General features: G+C 45.4%; 1 protein-coding gene across 50 annotated transcripts in view; it reads right to left on the bottom strand.

The window, feature by feature from the left end:
- Positions 1–15,335, bottom strand: part of PPP6R3 (protein phosphatase 6 regulatory subunit 3) — a 153,460-nt gene extending 138,125 nt beyond the window's left edge. For 19 of the 50 annotated variants that reach the window (XM_063727966.1, XM_063727985.1, XM_063727983.1 and 16 more), the window contains exon 1: positions 15,225–15,327. The gene's annotated coding sequence lies outside the window, so the exon portion shown is untranslated. 50 annotated transcript variants of the gene reach the window in all.
- Between the last annotated feature and the right edge of the window lie 590 nt (positions 15,336–15,925).

Raw genomic sequence — 15,925 nt, forward strand, 5'->3', positions numbered from 1 at the left:
TGCCATACCAACCTAATTTTTTAAATTTTGTGTAGAGATGGGGTCTCCCTATGTTGCACAGGCTGGTCTCAAACTCCTGGACTCAAGCAATTGATCCTCCCACCTCAGACTCCCAAAGTGTCGGGATAACAGGTACAAGTCACTGCACCTGGATGAAAATGAGCTGAAAAAGCATAAACTGAGCCATCACGAAGTCCAGCTGCACCTCAACTTACAATGGGGTTATGTCTCAGTAAGTCTACCATAAAGTGGAAAAATCCTAAGTCAAACTATGGCAAGTCAGGGACATCCAGTGTTGTATTCTAACACCCACCCCCATCCCCCACCAACTAACAGAACAAGCAGAAAAAAATTAAGGATACTAGTTTGAACAGAGATGGAAAAGCCTCACCTTATAATTTGGAAATACACATTCTTTTAAACACACATAGAATAGTGATGAAAATCTGCACAAACTAAAACTAGCCTCAACAAATTTCAAAGAATCAAAATCACATTAGACCACATTTTATTAACACTTTTTTTTTTTTTTTTTTTTTTTTTAAGAAACAGGGTCTCACTCTGTCACCCAGGCTGGAGTACAGTGGTGCAATCATAGCTCACTACTGCAGCCTCAAACTCCTGGGCTCAATCGATCCTCCCACCTCAGCCTCCTGAGTAGCTGTGACTACAGGCACAAACCACCACGCCCAGCTAATTAAAAATACATATATATGTAGAGCTGGGGTCTCACTATGTTGTCCAGGCTGGTCTCAAACTCCTGGGCTCAAGCATCCTCCTGCCTAGGCTTTCCAAAGTGCTGGGAATACAGGTGTGAGCCATCATACCAGCCCTATTAACACAATTTAAGTTTGTCATCAATAACAAAGATTTTAAAAAGATATATATGCCAAGATTTGAAATCATAATGAAAATCTGAATATATTCAGAATTAAAGATAAAAATTATACACAGCAAAACTTATAGCATATAGCTAAAGTGGTGCTTAAAAGGAAATTACTACTTTATTTAGATATGTATGTACATATAAGTATATAAAAAGGTTGAAAATTAATGACCTAAACATACTGTTTAAGAAGTTAAATATTAGTGATTAATTACAAACATGATAGAGATGCAAAAGATAGTAAGTCAGAATTTTATGCCGATATATTTGAAAATACAGACAAGAATAAACAAACTTTTTAACATAAACTACCAAATGTGACTCAGGAAAAAACAAAGATTTTAATAATCCTATAAATATTAAAACATCCAAATAAGTAATTTAAAAATCTGAGACAGAAAACACCAGGCCCCAATGGTCTTACCGGCAAGGCTTACCAAACCTTCAAGGAACAGATAATTCCTTTTTACATAAACTCTCAAGAGAAAAATGAGGAAATACTACGATTTGTTTTATTAGACTAGAATAATCTTGATAATAAAACTCATCAAGGTTGACATAAAAAAAGGAAAATTGCAGGCCAATCTCACCATGAACATGGACACATAAATCATAAGGCATTAGGTAAGTTAAGAACATGAAAAATACAGCATTTCTTTTTTGAAAAAAGAGCAAGGACAAAAGATTTAAGTGAGCTTTCCTCTAAATAAGATATACAAATAGCCAATAAGATATTTAAAAGATAATCAGGCTGGACGCAGTGGCACATGCCTGTAATTCCAACACTTTGAGAGGCCAAGGTGGGTGGACTGCTTGAAGCCAGAAGTTCGAGAACAGCCTAGGCAACAAAGCAAGACCCCTGTCTCTACAAAAATTGTAAAAATTAGCCAGGCATGGTGGTGTGTGCTTGTAGTCCCAGCTACTCGGGAGGCTGAAGCGAGAGGATTCCTTGAGCCTAGGAGTTCGAAGCTGTAGTAAGCTATGATCACGCCACAGTGCACTACAGCCTAGGTGACAGAGCAAGACCTTGTCTCAAAAAAAAAAAAAAGGTAATTGCTTTTTAACATGCAAATAGCCAACAAGCTATATAAAAAGACACTCATCAGAATTAGTCATAAGGAAAAGGCAAATCTTCAAAATGTTAAAGTTACCACATTATCCAACAATTCCACTCCTACGTATACACCAAGAGAAATAAAACCATGTCTACCCAAAGACTTGTATGCAAATATTCACAGAAGTATTACTTACAATAGCCAAAAAGTAGAAATCCAGTAATAAAGAGACAAAAATAAACAAGGCAGAGTGTTTTTCCTATTCTTTCACTTAACAATCAACACAGGATACTTATGTGACCACACATCAAGCAATCAGTTCTGCAGCAGACACCAGGTGGGTGTCCTCCAATTCAATTCCAACACCATCTACCTGGAGATAGAGTCAGATCCCACAGGGTGAGGACTCAGTCCCACAAGACTGCCCTCGACTTCTGACGTCAATCACAAGCTCCAGATTGTTTTACCTGTGCTTCCCCCCCAATAGCTATAAACTGGGGTTCCCATAACCCACTCCTTGGGTTTGATTAATTTGCTAGAGTGGCTTACAGAACTTAGGGAAACAAGTTTACCAGTTTATTATAAACGATATTACAAAGGACACAGATGGAGAGATGCGCATGGCAAGGTAAGAGGGGAGGAGCTCAGAGCTTCCATGCCCTCTATGGGCACACCACCCTCCAGGAACCTCCATGTGTTCTAGAAGTTTCTAGAACCCAGTCTTTCCAGGTTTTTATGGCAGTGACATTACTTGGGCACAACTGATTATATCATTGGCAGTTGATCAATTCAATGTTCAGCAAATCTCCTCTCACTGAAGGCTGGGGGTGGAGCTGAAAGTCCCAACCCTCTAATCATGGCTAGGTCTTTCCAGTGACCAGCCCCCAACCTGAAGCTACCTAGGTCAGCTAGCCATCAGTCAACTCATTCGCATACAAAAAGACACTTATCATTTTGGAAAGTCCAAAGATTTTAGGAGCTATATGCCCGGAAACTATGCCAACGATGAAAATCAAATATATTTCACAGGAAACAAATGTCCATCAACTGATGAATGGATAAATAAAATGTGGTATATCCATACAATTGAACACTATTCAGCAACTAAAAAGAATGAAGGACTGATACTGATACATGCTAAAACATGGATGAAACTTGAAAACGTGCTAAGTTGAAAGAAGCTGGTCACAAAAGACCACATATTGTATGATTCTATTAATAAGAAATGTCCAGAATAGTCCAATGGGTGCAAGGTGGTTTTGCTGTTGTTGAGGGGGTCACAAAAATGTTACAAAGTTAGATTGTGGTGATGACTGCACAGTTCTGTGAATATATTAAAATCCACTCAGTTGTACACTTTAAATTGATCAACTGAATAGTATGTGAATTACCTCTCAATAACGTTGTCATTAAAAAAAAAAAAACCCTGAGATGTAAGTTTACATCCACCAAACCTGCGAATACTAAAGTCTGACAATACCAAGGGCTGGCAAGGATGTAGGACGGTGCTGGTAGTGAGGTAAAGAGGTACAACCATTTTGGAAAACCATTTGCACCATCTAGTAAAGTTGAAGATGTACATGTCCCCACTACCCTGATTCTCTACATGGCTGGTACCTTGGAGAAATACATCTGCACTTGTTTAAGGCAGCATTCCTTCTTACTAGAAACAATTCTATTCTCCAATGGCAGGACAAAGAAGAAAATGAGACATATTCAGTGCGCAATGTAACAGAGAAGTGAAGAGGGATAAACCACAACCACACGCACCAATGTGGGCAAACCTCTCCGTCTGCACGCCTTCCCTCCCCGGCTTTACCACCACGTCCCACCAATGTCATCACTCCCTGGCCTCTGTCTGATTAGGAAAACCACAACCCCAGTTACATGAGGCAATGCCTACTCTCCTTCCAGGAAAAATAACAAATCGTGCTGTCTTCACTGAAACTCAGGACTGCTACCCTCAGGTAGGCCATTCCATTCACACACATTCTTACTTTCCCACACAATATGTCATACTTCCTCCTCTCTCCTCACACCCCGCCAGCCCTGACTCCCCCTCATTCTCACTGACTGCTGAGAACTCTTCCACTTCACCAAGAAAAAAAAAAAGAAGACAACGTCCACATGCTCCCACTATCCCATCTCCCCTAGTCTGCTCTCCCTCCTCCTACCAGGGAGGAGCCCATGGATGCCAACTCTCCACATGGGCACCCACCCATTTCCTGCTGCCTTCCCAAGAATGTGGCTCCAGCAAGGGTCACCTCTTCTAATTCATCACGTCATTCATCCTCTAGAGAATTACTTCACCAACACTGCAAAAATGCTATGGTTTCTCCCACCTCAACACCTCAGGATCCCAAATCTCCCTTCATCACTGTGGCAAATCCCATGACGGAGCTCTCTCTACTTGCCTTTCTCTTCTCTCAATCCTTGTGAATGCTCCCTTCCAGGCTTTTCCTGCACCACCATGTGGGAACAGCGCTCATCAAGATCATCGATGAATTCCACGCTGCCAGAGCCATGAGACGAGTCTTGGTCCTCATCTCAGGTGACCTCACAGCAGCAGCACTGGCAGAGGTCCCCACTCCATCCTCCGTGACAACACTTTCCTAAGGCCTCAAAGCTGCTCCTTCCACCTTCTAGGCTGCCGTACAGCCTCATTCCTTCAGTGCTCTCACTCAACCTCGGGACTGTTAAATGCCACCTAAACACTGAAGACTCCTATTCCTTTCCCTTTTTTTTTTTTTGAGACGGAATCTCACTCTGTCACCCAGGCTGGAGTGCAGGGCGCGATCTCAGCTCACTGCAAACTCCACCTCCCGGGTTCATGCCATTCCCCTGCCTCAGCCTCCCGAGTAGCTGGGACTACAGGCACCCACCACTAAGCCGGCTAATTTTTTTGTATTTTTTTAGTAGAGACGGGGTTTCACTATGTTAGCCAGGATGGTCTCGATCTCCTGACCTTGTGATCTACCCGTCTCAGCCTCCCAAAGTGCTGGGATTACAGGCGTGAGCCACTGCGCCCGGCCCGAAGACTCCTATTTCTATCTGCAGCCTAGCTCTCTCCCATGAGCAGCAAACACCCCAATCCAGCATATCTCCAATCTGCTCTCCAAAAGCTTCAGAAACTGAACATGCACAAAACCCAACTCCTGATCTTACTTCCATAGCCTGTTCTTCCCACAGTCTTCCCTTTCCTTATACATGGCAACGCCCACCAGCTGCAAAAATCCCTGGTATCATCCTTTACTCCTCTCTCACACCCACTCCAATCTGCCAGCAAATCCTGTCTGCTCTTCCTTTTCAAGAAGGATCCAGCAGCCAACCTCTTCTCACTCCCACCCCTGCTCCCCTTCAGTCCCAGCTGCCATTACTGCTCTCCTGGATCACTGCCAGAGCGTCCAACCTCCCTCCAGCAGCACAAGACAGTTATTCTTAACACAGCTTCAGGGGACCCTTAGAAACCACATCATGTGACACCTCTGCTCAAAACACCAAATGACTTACCCATCTCACTCACAGAAAAAGACAAAATCTTAACAATAGCCAGTGTGACCTATGCCCCTCCCCTCACCTCCCCCATCCATCTGGCCCACTCTCTCTCAGGCTCCTCACTCCAGCCACACTGGCCTCCGCTGCCCCTCCAACATAGCAGACACACCTCCTTCTTAGCACCTTGTCCTGCTGACCCTCCGCCTACAATGCTGCCCCTACCCCACTCCCACCCACAGCCTTGTGGCTGGGTCCCTCCACTCCTTCTGTTGACTGCTGTACTTCAATCTGCAGACAACAAGCACTCCCCCACACCCCACCTCTCCTGGTTTACTTTTCTCCCTGTTTGTATTACCATATGGCTACTGTATCTTTCATTTATCTGTTAACTGTCTTTCCCCTACCAAAATGTAAGCTCCATGAAAACAAGGACTTTTCATCTGCTTTGCTTACTGTTAACATGCCCAGCAGTAGAACAGTGTTTAAGACATGGTAAGTACTCAAACATCTGAATAAACGGATCACAGAAACAATGTTGAGTGGGGGCAAAAAAAGAACAAAGTGACTCCATTTACATTGTCTAAAGGAATGCAAAAATGAAGTTACATTATATAAGGATACATTCATAGTTTGCAACACCATAAAGTAAAGCAGAAAAATGATACATGCAAGGTATTTGCCTTGGGGAGGTCAGAAAGAGGGAAGTGGTGAGACGATGACACAGGGAGCCAAAGGTATGGCAACCTTCTATTTCCTAAGCTGGTTAGTGGGTACATAAGTGTCAGTTCTAATGTTTAATATCTGGGCACATGCTGATATATACTCTTTGAATTCACAGTCCAATTACAAGTTAAAATAAAAAAACAGATTACAGGCCAGGCATGGTAGTTCACACCTGTAATCTCAGCACTTTGGGAAAACAAGGTGGGAGGACTGCTTGAGCCCAGGAGTTCAAGACCAGCCTGGGCAACATAGGAAGATCTTGTCTCTACAAGGAAAAAAAAAAAAAAAAAAAACTTACCTGGGTGTGGTAGCATGTGCCTATAGTCCCAGCTACTCGGGAGGCTGAGGTGAGACAATCATTTCAGCCAGGGAGGTCGGCCAAGGCTGCAGTGAGCTATACTGCACTCCAGCCTGGGATTCTATCTCAAAAAAATAAACAAAAACCACTGCACTCTAGCCTGGGATTACACCACTGCACTCCAGATTACACCACTGCACTCTAGCCTGGGATTCTATCTCAAAAAGATAAACAAAGACAAAACAGATTAGAGCAGGTATTGACAAACTACAACCCACAGGCCAAATCCAACCCTCTGTCTGCTTTTATAAGTAAAGTTCTATTGGAAGACAGCCACCTTCATTTGTTTACAGATTGGCTATGGCTGCTTTCACACTACAAAAGCAGAGCTGAGTCCTTGCAGAGACCATTTAGCCTCCAATGCCTAAAATATTTACTAACTGGCCCTTTACAGAAAAAATCTGCAAACCCTCAATAGAGCTGTCTGGTTATAATGCAGAATTTGTAAAGAAACTAAGTGCAAAATCAAAAAGATCCAATCATCTGTTAACATATATTGATCCTTCAAGGCATATGTGATTATCCACACTATGTGGAAAAAGTGATTCTATATAAAATGTGAGCCTCCACAGCAAAGTTACCCTACAACGTCCTGAGTGCCAGAAAAGAAGAAACTTAAAAGATGTTTTAGAAAGCAAACTGCAAACCTCAAATTTATGATCTCTACTCCACCAGCAGAAATTATGTTATATATGTTCTAATGTTATATTCATATTCACAGTTATATACATTAAAACATATATAACATACTCCAAATTTGGAGGAAGAAAATTTGCATATGAACACTAACTCTGTAACCTCCCCACCACTGAAACCACCAACACCCTGACTTCTGCAGAGCAGCTGGTTAGACCTCGAGGCCTCTCTATGATCCTATAATACTCCATTTCTCTCTTGAGATCATCCACTGCACCTTGGAGTTGTTTCTCTACTTTTGTTACAAAATACTATACCTATGATGGGAGGATCTCATAGCTGCTTAGTCCATCTAAGGGGGTAATAACAAGAAGTCCACGGTGAAAAGGAGCAGTCATTCAGAGTGTTGTTTAATCAGAAGGGGCAGGGTCTCATTTGCAGACAAAAGAGACAGATGAGACCTGTCCATTGTCCAAAGGCAATAGAAACCCTGTGTATCTCTATGTCAACAAAAAAGAACTCCTCAACTACTATACAGTGACAAAAAACTGACACATACTACCACCAAAAATAAAATTCCAGACGTTAACCATTTATTCTGAATTCTAAGTAAAATCCAGCTGTGATGTCACTCTTGAAACAAATAGCACTTAAAACTGTGGTCTGGACCATCACAACCCTATGGAATCACCGGGGCTGAGATTTCTCTGCTCCTTCTGGTTCCATTCTTCTGCATGGCCTCCATTTTTCTGTAAGAATCAATGGGCTGGGCATGGTGGCTCATGCCTGTAATTTCAACACTTTGGGAGGCCAAGACGGGCGGATCACTAGAGGTCAGGAGTTTGAGATCAGCCTGGCCAACATGGTGAAACTCCATCTCTACTAAAAATAAAAAATTAGCTGGGTGTGATGGCACGCGCCTGTAGTCCCAGCTACTCAGGAGGCTGAGGCAGGAGAATCGCTTGAACCTGTAAGGCAGAGGTTGCAGTGAGCCGAGATCACGCCACTACACTCCAGCCTGGGCAACAGAGTGAGACTCCATCTCAAAAAAAAAAAAAAAAAAAAAAATCAATGACCTCTAAGTTTTGTTCCAGCCCAAAACCATGATTCTCATGAATGGAAGCCTCAGTCAATTGTCAAGACTAGGCAGTGTTCCTCCCGCTACGCCCATCTGAGGACCAGAGCCCAACCAATCTGACCAGCCAACCATGGAGCAGGCAGTGTGAACTGCCCTGATTAGGGTTTCAGTGTGACATGTGTTCTCAGGCAAGCTCTTTTTTCTCAAAGTGTATCTCTGCCACCAGAATTTTTGTTCAGATTTACATGTAGGTATAGGAAACCCAAGGCTCCAACTAACAGTCCCCCACAGCTTTCTCCAAGTCTGTCTGACTCAACATCAGTCTGCAGCCGTTTTAGTCCTGCTCTCTAATGTTCCTAAAAACAATCCTTCATTCATCTTTTCTTGGGCCATCAGATTTCACGGTAGTCAATCTCTGGGGAATTCAAATCACTTCAAGTCACTATATATTTCCACTGTAAGAAATTCTGGAACTAATAATCCCGTGGTTTTCCCCAGAGTTACTGTGAAGTACAAAATCAGAGCCTCCTTATATCTGTAAAAAGATGTTCAGAACCTATCGAACTTTAATTGCATAAGTTCAGTCAACTGTATAGTCTTCACTAATGCATCTAAAACAGGTCAACTCTAGCCAGCCGTAAGTGACAATGAGTAAATGGCCTCTACTCAGGGTAAAGCCAGCTCTTTGCCCAGTCTGTGACATGAAAATGTCCTAGCTAGGGCTGGGTGCGGTGGCTCACGCCTGTAATCCCAGCACTTTGGGAGGCCAAGGCGGGAGGGTCAAAAGGTTAAGAGATGGAGACCATCCTGGCTAACACAGTGAAACCCCATCTCTACTAAAAATACAAAAAATGGCCAGGCGTGGTGGCTCACGCCTGTAATCCCAGCACTTTGGGAGGCCGAGGCAGGCGGATCACAAGGTCAGGAGATCAAGACCATCCTGGCTAACACGATGAAACCCCATCTCTACTAAAAATACAAAAAAAATTAGCCGGGTGTGGTGGCAGGCGCCTGTAGTCCCAGCTACTCGGGAGGCTGAGGCAGGAGAATGGTGTGAACCTGGGAGGCGGAGCTTGCAGTGAGCCGAGATCGCGCCACTGCACTCCAGCCCGGGCAACAGTGCGAGACTCCGTCTCAAAATAAATAAATAAATACAAAAAATTAGCCGGGCATGGTGGCCGGCACCTGTAGCCCCAGCTACTGGGGAGGCCGAGGCAGGAGAATGGCATGAACCCGGGAGGCAGAGCTGGCAGTGAGCCGAGACCGCACCACTGCACTCCAGCCTGGGTGACAGAGCGAGACTCTGTCTCAACAAAAAAAAAAAAAAAAAAAAGAAAATGTCCCAGCTAGGCATAGAGATAAGAAACCTTTCCACATACTGTCAGATGCCCTTTTAATTGCTTCTTTACCACGTAGCCAATCTGCCTGGTATCCAAATGTCAGTCTGTAATCTTTCAATACCTGAAATAAACTGAGCATTGATCTGACTAGCAACTGTCTCCCTCCTCATAAAACTAAAGGGAGTGAGAAGTAGGAAAGGGAGCTTCCATGACAAATAAATCTAAGCCAAAGTCACAAGGCCAAAACAAAATCTCCAGTCAACCTAGATCCATAATGCAGCAGGAAAAACACCCACTCCCACTTGAAGTAGCATCCATTTCAAGAATGCCGGAAACATTTTGCAAAAACCTACAGCAAGCTTCGGACGAGTCTGGAACCAGGGAGTCAGTGTCTGAGGTTTGGTCAACGGATAACTGTTGTGTAGAGAGCTATAAACACCTATCTGTCATTACAAAACAGCTTCAGTATGGGAAGAATGGCACTGCTTTTTAAGACTCCTCAAACTAAGGAGGCAAGTCGAAGTAATCATTTCTTATAAATGAGTAACAAAGTGTAACTATCTTATTCTTTTGCAAAACTTCTGGCAGTCTCAACGACCCAAAGTTTAAACAAATCAACCAACTGACCAGCAAACAGAAGCTCTTTCCTCCCAGGCCCCATTGACACCATGTACAATTCTTAAGAGCTTTGCCGTCTCTTGTTTGCCTCTTCCTCTAGACTGCAGGTCCTTAAGGGCCTGTTCATCAGTGAATCCCTAATACAGTTCCTAGCAGAGTAAGGACTCAATTAATGTATTTGCTGATCAAACAAATGGATATTAGAAGTAGATGGGGGTCACTGGTAGTTCTCAACATAGGCACAGGCCGAATTTCCGGATGACGAATAAGAAAATGCCTCCATGACCTTTTGTAACTTCAGATATTAACATTCAGTCGCTAAAAATTTATAGTTTTCCTAATATTCTTCCATTCCATAAGCTAGATAACCTAAATTTTAATATAAGCAAAAAAGATCTACCGTTCTCTCTACCACTGCACCTCATCTCCCCAGGAGAAAAGAACACTTCTCTGCTGGGGTCAGAGTCTAGGGCACAGAAGAGTCCAACTTACCAGTGGGCAGGATCACTGTGTTAAAGGCTGAGCATACTGTATGCCTATCTGTGCCTTCAATGGGCAGAACTGGTAAAGTGATCCAGGGCTAATTCTCTGCGAATAGGTCTTTATTAAAACAAAAACAAAAACAAAAACCAGGCATGGTGGCTCACGCCTGTAATCCCAGCACTTTGGGAGGCCGAGGCGGGTGGATCACTTGAGGTCAGGAGATCGGGACCAGCCTGGCCAACATGGTGAAACCCCATCTCTACTAAAAATACAAAAATGAGCCAGGTATGGTGGCACGCACCTGTAATCCTAGCTACTCAGGAGGCTAAGGCAGGAGAATCACTTGAACCCAGGAGGCAGAGGTTGCAGTGAGCCAAGATCATGCCACTGCACTCCAGCCTGGGTGACACAGTGAGACTGTCTCCAAAAAAAAAAAAAAAAAAAAAAAGTTGAAGCTGGCATCTAAAAACAGACCTGACCGCTGACTGACAAAAGGAGGGCAAAAGATACTAACTCAAAAATTACAGTAGTGTAAGATTATTCAGCACAGAAGCAAACTCTAAATATCTAAGAATTTTGCTTAGTTTCAGCACAGTATGGTAATGTATTTTCATGAGGTTAAGAAAAAAAAGTCCTAAGATATTTTATAAAATCAATTCATTTAACAAATGCTTCTAAAGTTCAGTCTTCAGGCATCTGAAAAATGGTTAAGTATACCATCTAAATAATCCCCACTACTAAATAATCTCCAAGGCAGGATCTAGGTACTGCAAAGACCAAGTTCACAGATCACCCAAAGGAACCCTTAACTCACAAACAGTCCCTAAACCTGTGGTGTAAAACAGTGGTTCCAAAATTCAGCTGCATTTCAGTATTGCCTGAGAAGCTTCTAAAAAATCGATTCTCGTGGCCGGGCATGGCGGCTCACGCCTGTAATCCCAGCACTTTGGGAGGCCGAGGCGGGTAGATCACAAGGTCAGGAGTTCAAGACCGGCCTGGCCAAGATGTGAAACTCCATCTCTACTAAAAATACAAAAAACAGCCAGGCATGGTGGCGGGTGCCTGTAATCCCCACCACTCGGGAGGCTGAGGCAGAGAATTGCTTGAACCCAGGAGGCAGAGAATGCAGTGAGCCGAGATGGCACCTCCGCACTCCAGCCTGGGCGACAGAGCGAGACTCGTCTCAAAAAAAATAAATAAGATTCTCAATCCCACCACAAATTTCCAGAGGTGGAGTCCAACATCCATGGTCTTAAAAAATTTCTAATTATTCTAATGCAAGCTTATTCTAATGCAGGCCAGTCTCGCATCTATCTAAGTGCAGGATTTCTTAACCTCAGCAGTGTTGCTATTTGGGACTGGATACTTTTGCTGGCCGGCAGGGAGGAGGCTATGCTGGACACTGTAGGATGTTTAGCAGTATCCTTGGCCTCTACCCTCCAGAAGCACACTGCCCACTCCCAGAGGTGTAACAAGCAAAAATGTGTCCAGACACTGCCAAATGTTTCTTGGGGGGTGCGAGGGGAACCACCCCCAACTGAGAACTCTTAAACTAGAGTAAATCAAAAAACAATCATTTGAAGTTAAGAAAGGAAAGAAATATGAAAGCTGTTTAAAGCCAAGAGGCCAGGTCTTTTTTTCAGTACAACCTTAGAAAAAGTAGCAGCCAATACTGGGGTGCAGACCATAACTTCTAAGGACCAAGTCAATGCTGAGTTTTAGTTGAACAGATAGAAAAGCTTTATTTTCACTATCATTTACTCTTATTTAGTAAAATACTGTAAAATTTTAGACCAAAACACACACACACACACACACACAAACACACACAGAGGCTGCCTCTCAAATACTGAAAAATATAGAACTAGACGATAGAAGTTGTCATAGAAATAAAATACCGATCGTGACACTTGTTTTAAAGAGATGTTTATTTGTAACAAGCACATAATCTCTGTACCAAATAGGTGCAAAGCCCTATCTTTTTTTTTTTTTTTTTTTTTTTCCTGAGACTGAGTCTCGCTCTGTCTCCCAGACTGGACTTGGCTCACTGCAACCTCCGCCTCCTGGGTTTAAGCGATTCTGGTGCCTCAGCCTCCCAAATAGCTGGGATTACAGTCACGCGCCACCATGACCGGCTAATTTTTGTATTTTTAGTAGAGACAAGGTTTCACATGTTGGCCTGGTCTCGAACTCCTGACCTTAAGTGATCCACCAGCCTCGGCCTCCCAAAGTGCTGGGATTACAGGCATGAGCCACCGCGCCCGGCCAAAGCCTTATCTTAAAAAGCTAGGCAACCTCATCCTGTCAATGTTACTTCTATTCATTTTCTGCTCAGCTATGGTCTGATTCTCAAATTCTCAATTAGTTCATTGAAACTAACAACTTTTTGCTTGTTGACTTTGCTTTGCTATACTTTACACAAAGGCTAGACTTCTAAACCGAAAACAATCTTCTTCCTGTCCTTAAGTTCCACCAGCAAGATACTCATCTCTACTTAAGACTGAGTCCATCAAAACACACTTATCTCCAATACAGCAAACCAAGTCCCAAGTAAACACAACAATACCAGGGGAAGGTGCACGAAAGGTTTCGAGTACCATGGAGGAGAGTATCCGGCAAGCGGTAAAGGACTGTGAGTTTATTTCTGACTGAGTGCAGGCATTTTGTTCAATGTTCTAGACTCCTTGACCAGACATGCTGAAGTGGAGAATACCTTCCAAAGTATCCCTCCAGGACAAAAGCTATTTCCCAAACTATCTTTGCTGAAGAATACTGCAATCCACGGTACCCTTACAGTCTTCAGTAACAAGGAGGACTACACTAAGAAACCCTGAAGTTACTGATTCGGGGGGCAGTCACCCAGAAACTAGTATCCAAAAGCACACGAGGAATAAAGCCCGACTTAAGCTTGTGATGGGCTTTTCTGTATTTAACCATCTCTTTAAACATTCTGAGGTGCTACTACTCATTAATTACTCCGGTAAATGTTCCTAATTTAAGGAATGTTCAAAACCCCTGTCCTGAAAAAATTAAAATAACTTCTAGTTTTACTTTTTCAGCCCAATTGACTCTTAAACAGAGCTTTCTAAAAACAGTCACCAAGAGTCAGGGCTCAAATGCTCATCTGACTTCCCAATAGTACCTAAACATTTAAAAATCAAATTTAAATTAAACAATAATAGCCATTAACTAGCCTAACCACTAATCAGCCACTGAGGTGATTCTATGTGCCAGGCACGGTTCTAGCTGTTTTACATGTATTAGGGCAATTATCCTGACAAACTTATGGTTGGGACACTTATTATTATTCCCATACTACAGAGAAAAAAAAAAGAGAGAGAGGCTGGGGAACTTGCTCAAGGTCACAGAGCTAAAAAGTGGTCTCTGACTCCGCTCCACAGTGAGGAAAACCCAACCGCCACAACTGGGTCTCATACACTTGCTACTTGAGGCACAGTTCGATGGTTGGAAACCTGGAGCTCCTGTCCCCCTTGAAGCCTATCTGCAACATGACCTTGAGGACAACATCAAAGTAAACTTCCCACGAATAAAGGACACCACCCCGTCAACAAGTGCTGCGAGGATGAAAGGGAACGCCTGTCAAGCACCCCCTCCCATAAAAGCAAAACAGACCCAAAGCCCCACAGAGAAAACGTGAAGTACCAGGAAAATGACATTAAGTCACGCGGTTGAAACGTCAGGGCACGGAGGTACATCCAAAGACCCATCCCGTTCACCTATAATTAAAAAGTCCAAATTGTGATCACAGCCAGCAGGACCTCAACAGGAAACACCTCCAAGTAAACAGTGAATGGGCTTCTTTAAGAGGGAGGGACTTCAAGCCACAAGAAGGACCACCCACCCCCCCCACCCCCGACTCAAATACACCAGGGAGGCATTCGAGACAGTCTACATCCGAGCCACCTCACAGGAGTTAAAAAGCCACTGAGAAGGGTACTGGGAGCCTCGGAACTGGCTGGTGTGGATCCCGATGACTCTGCGGCGAATTAACAGAAACCCACAAAACTTGTTTCCCGGAGAGCAGAGTCCAACAATGGTCTTCGCGACTCTTGACGGCGAGTTGCTGCCTCAACTTGATGCGCTCCCCGAGGCCCCCGGGAAGAAATGGCCGGGAGGCCCAGCGGGAGCGGAGACCGGGCGCGGGCCGGGCAGTGGGCGAGACTGCGGGCCGCGGCCGGCAGGCGGGAAGGCTGGAGCCAGAGCCGGGTCAGGGGCGCGCCTCGCCCGCCCGCCGCGCCAGGCCGCGAACGTCAACATGGCACAAAGTTCGCCGCCCCGGCCGCGTCCCGCTCCCGGCGCCCGTCCTGGCGGGGCCCCCGGCTGACAGCAGCGGACGGGGAGCGGCCGGGAAGGACTCGGCGCCGCGTCTCCCGGGCCCGCGGAGCGACGAATTCCGGGGGGGGAGGGGAGAGGGGCCGGGACGTTCCCTCCCTGAGCCGCCGAGGCCCAGGTGGAGGGGCCCCGCGCCTGCCCGCGCGCCTCGCACACCCCGCGCCGCGGCCTGCTCCGGCGCCTCCCCCACCCCCATTACCTGGAGGTGCCCACGACCCGCCGCTAGTTGCACTCAGGCGGGAAACGCGCTCACCGACACCATCAGCGAAGCGCCCAAAATGGCGGACGTATCAAGCAGGCCTTGAGTTCCCCCCGCCCTCCCTCTGGCCGCCTCTCAGCCAATCGCGGTCCTGCCTCCGCCCCCAGCTCCAGGCTCATTGGCCCCTCTCTCCCGCCCCCTACCACCTATTGGATCGCCTAGCGGCTCCTTTGACTCCATTTCGATTGGCCCGCAAGCCTCGTCAGTCAAGCGCGAGGGGCGCATTCTTTTCCCATGGACTTGACGGATCCGGAACCTCTAGGACCCCGGAGCCTGAGAAACAAATCAGAAACGGGGAGAAACCTGGCTGGGTCCCCCCCTACGCCGTAGCAACAGCAGGTCCTCCGCTTGACGGACGCTTCGGACCACCAATCCGAGTGGCCAATGCTTTTAAAAACTAAATTGAGCCAAGCCAATCATGGCCGTGGAGCCGGAGCCGCGAGGGAGCCAATGGGGTGGCGAACTGGCCGGGCGGGGCGGGGCGGGGGCGGTGGGGGGGACACCGGTGATGACGTGAGCCACAATACGCGCCGGTTGCAGAGGTTAGGCCGAGCTGGAGAATCAGCTTAAGTGGTGGGGCGCTGGTTTGGTATGTGGGAGGTAACAGGATCGATGCCCGCATTCTCCACGGTGGAATTTTA

Source organism: Pongo abelii, chromosome 9 (assembly GCF_028885655.2).
Source record: "Pongo abelii isolate AG06213 chromosome 9, NHGRI_mPonAbe1-v2.0_pri, whole genome shotgun sequence".
In the NCBI taxonomy this organism is placed as follows: Eukaryota; Metazoa; Chordata; class Mammalia; order Primates; family Hominidae; genus Pongo; species Pongo abelii.